Source organism: Charadrius vociferus, unplaced genomic scaffold (assembly GCF_000708025.1).
Source record: "Charadrius vociferus isolate BGI_N301 unplaced genomic scaffold, ASM70802v2 scaffold773, whole genome shotgun sequence".
NCBI lineage: Eukaryota > Metazoa > Chordata > Aves > Charadriiformes > Charadriidae > Charadrius > Charadrius vociferus.
In genome coordinates this window covers 180,573-183,689 of record NW_009647799.1, presented here as the reverse complement: position 1 = coordinate 183,689, position 3,117 = coordinate 180,573, and positions in this window count along the sequence as shown.

Here is a 3,117-nt window from a genome sequence, read left to right as displayed (position 1 = left end):
CAGCGAGTCGGCTCCTGCTGACCTTTAATGGGAGCTGGGACCCACTTCCAGCCGTGGCCAGGCACAGTGCATGTCACTCGCTCGTCCCTTCTTCCAAGGCTTGTGCTGACCTGATAAAGCCAATCTCTGTGTCAGCATCACTCCACACTCGCATCCCTGCGGTGGCTGCTGGAGCCATCTCCCCGGCATGGCGGCAGCCGTCCTGGCTGTGGCTGCTGCCCAAACCCTGCCGGGGAGGGCATGGGGTGGCCAGGCCGCCCCCCCCGGCTCGACAGCAGTTCAGCAGCACATCGGGGAGCCAAACGCTTTGACGTCACCCGCCAGGATGTGGCGAAGCACCTCGTGATGCTTGGTTGACTCAGAAGATGACAACCCTCCCTGGGACCGGCCGATGCACAATGGGGCTCTGGGGAAGGAGTGGCCCCTGGCTACCGGGGCACTGGCCACAGCAGCAGAGCGAGCCAAGCCTGGGTACGTTCTCTCACTGCCGTGGCATTCACAAATATGACGTCTCTGGTCCATGGCCACCTCCCGTTTCCGGAAGATAACACCGTTTACGAGTGTTGTGAGCATACACTCCGGCCTTATCTTCAGCAAACACTCTCAGGGCCCTACAGGGCCATGTGAAGGAGCCGAAGCAGCAATGCCAACGTGCTCTCGGAAGCCCTTTGCTCCATCCCGCCACAAAGGACCGAACTCCAGAAAACATCTTCCCCCGGCCGTGGAGCCAGAGCGGCACAGCGAGGTTGGGCAGAGCTCTGCACTCATCCCGTCTGCCCTAATAATAAAGCCACAAGCGGTCCTGGCAGCTCTCTGACGGGGTTTTGGGGAGATGGTGGGGCAGGGAGCGGATGGGGCTGTGCCCAGCCAGACTCGGGGGCTCGGGGGATTTGGCTCCCTGCAGCCCCACTGACCGCAGGGTGACCAGCTTTCACCCATCTCCGCAGGGTCCTCACCGCTGCCACCAGCTTTGTGCTGAACCAGAGGGGGACTTGGCATTGCCATGGGGATCTTTGCATCCCCAGCAGCGTGGCCAGAAGGGCGAGGGAGGGGATTCTGCCCCTCTGCTCCGCTCTGGTGAGACCCCACCTGCAGTGCTGCCCCCAGCTCGGGAGCACTCAGCACAGGAAGGACACGGAGCTGGTGGAGCGGGTTCAGATGAGGCCATGGAGCCCTCTGCTGGGAGGACAGGCTGGGAGAGTTGGGGTTGTTCATCCTGGAGAAGAGAAGGCTCCGGGGAGACTTTAGAGCCCCTTCCAGTATCTGAAGGGGGCCTACAAGAGAGCTGGGGAGGGACTTCTTAGCAGGGTATGTAGCGGTAGGACGAGGGGCAATGGTTTTAAACTAAAAGAGGAGAGAATCAGACTAGATATAAGGAAGAAATTTTTTACACTGAGGGTGGTGAAACACCGGCCAAAGTTGCCCAGAGAGGTGGGAGATGCCCCATCCCTGGAAGCATTCAAGGCCAGGTTGGACGGGGCTCTGAGCAACCTGGGCTGGTTGGAGAGGTCCCTGCCCATGGCAGGGGGGTTGGACTAGGTGGCCTTTAAAGGTCTCTTCTGACCCAAACCATTCTGTGATTCTCTGATTCTATCTGGCCCTCAGGTGATTTGGTGCTGGCAGCAGCCAGCATCAGTCGAGGGGTGTCAGCCTCTTCCCGACTCCCTTCATCCCTCCCTAAGTCTGCATGGAGGCACTGCTCAAAAAAACCTCCCCGCCGCAACGTGGCTGCCCGCACTGAGGCGTGAGCACCCCCGGCCCCCCCTTTCTGCCCCGACAGCAGGCAGAGCGGGAACCGGGCCGGCGCGTCAGCCATGCGAAACATCGGCTGTCCCCGTTTCACCTCCGGACTTGGCCCCGCATCCGTCGGCAGGGCAGCGCCGATTCCTCCGGGCGCGGGGTTCAGGCTGGACAAGCAGCGATCGGGCTGGGGGTGTGTGTTTGTAAACACAGGGAATCAAAGTGAACAGGACTCGCTCTGGTTTGGGTCTGGCTTTCGCAGTTGGATTAAAGCCAAGAGGAAAAGCCCAGGAGAGCTTTGGAGCGCAGGGCAGCTCCCCGTCACTTTGCCCTGGGCTTCTCTCCGGGGCTGGACGAGCTGACCCTCCGTCCCATCAGTCGCGGGGCAGGACCCCGGGCTGGGTCGGTGGTGGGGGGACCCGGGGCTGGGGCAGGTCCGGGCAGTGGCTGAGTTATCTGCAGGTGCCATGTGGTGGGGGGAACCCACTCCCGGCTCCCATTCTGTAAGTCTCCTCTTCCTGGGATGGGCCATGGACTCTGTGCCAGGGCACAGCTGGTTTCCATTCCCAGCTCCAGCAGGGTCCTTGGGCACGTCCCGCTGCCCTCGTGGGCCTCAGTTTCCCCTCTCATGGACATCAAGCTCTTTGTGGGGCGCTGCTCCACACCCCAGCCGCAACCTGCCCTGAGCACCGTGCGGTACGGGCTAACGCTGCCGCCGCCAGCACCACTGCGCACCCAGCACGGCCGAGGGTGGAAACAGCCAACCTCTGCCCCGGCTGTGGGGGACTCTTCTGCTCCGCAAGCCCAGCAGGAGAGGGGATCTCTGCCTCGGGTAGGACAGGAGGGGACAAGGAGAGTCCCCGGGTCCCAGCTGGGGAAGAAAAAGAGTGTGGAGCCTGGGGCAGCCCACTCAGCTGCATCCCCGCAACTCCCAGCGCGTATCTTGCCGCACTCAGCTCACCCCGTGCAGGATGGGCTCTGGTCCCCAGAGCATCCTCCCTTCCCGGGCAGCACCCGGGCAGCTGGGCTCCGTCACAGCGATGGCACCCAAGAGCACCCAGCGGGGAGGCGAGGGACACCCGTAGGACTCCCCTGGCACATCACCTGATGCTCGGAAGAGAGGAGGAGGGACGGTCCTGTGCAGGCTCCCTCACACCCTGCCCGCTCAGCCACGCTGCCCAGGGCGCCCTGGGGCACCCCGGCACCCTCGCCTGTCTGTGTGTCACTTAGTGGCACCGGAGACCCTCAGGAAGGGGCCTGGGGAGGTTGGGGGGTGCAGAGGAGGCAGATGTGACCACCAAGGGAGAGATGCAAAGTGCTGGAGTTTGGGAAATGCTGCAGCCCCTGGGAGTTTGCATGGGGTGGGGGGGCAGCCCC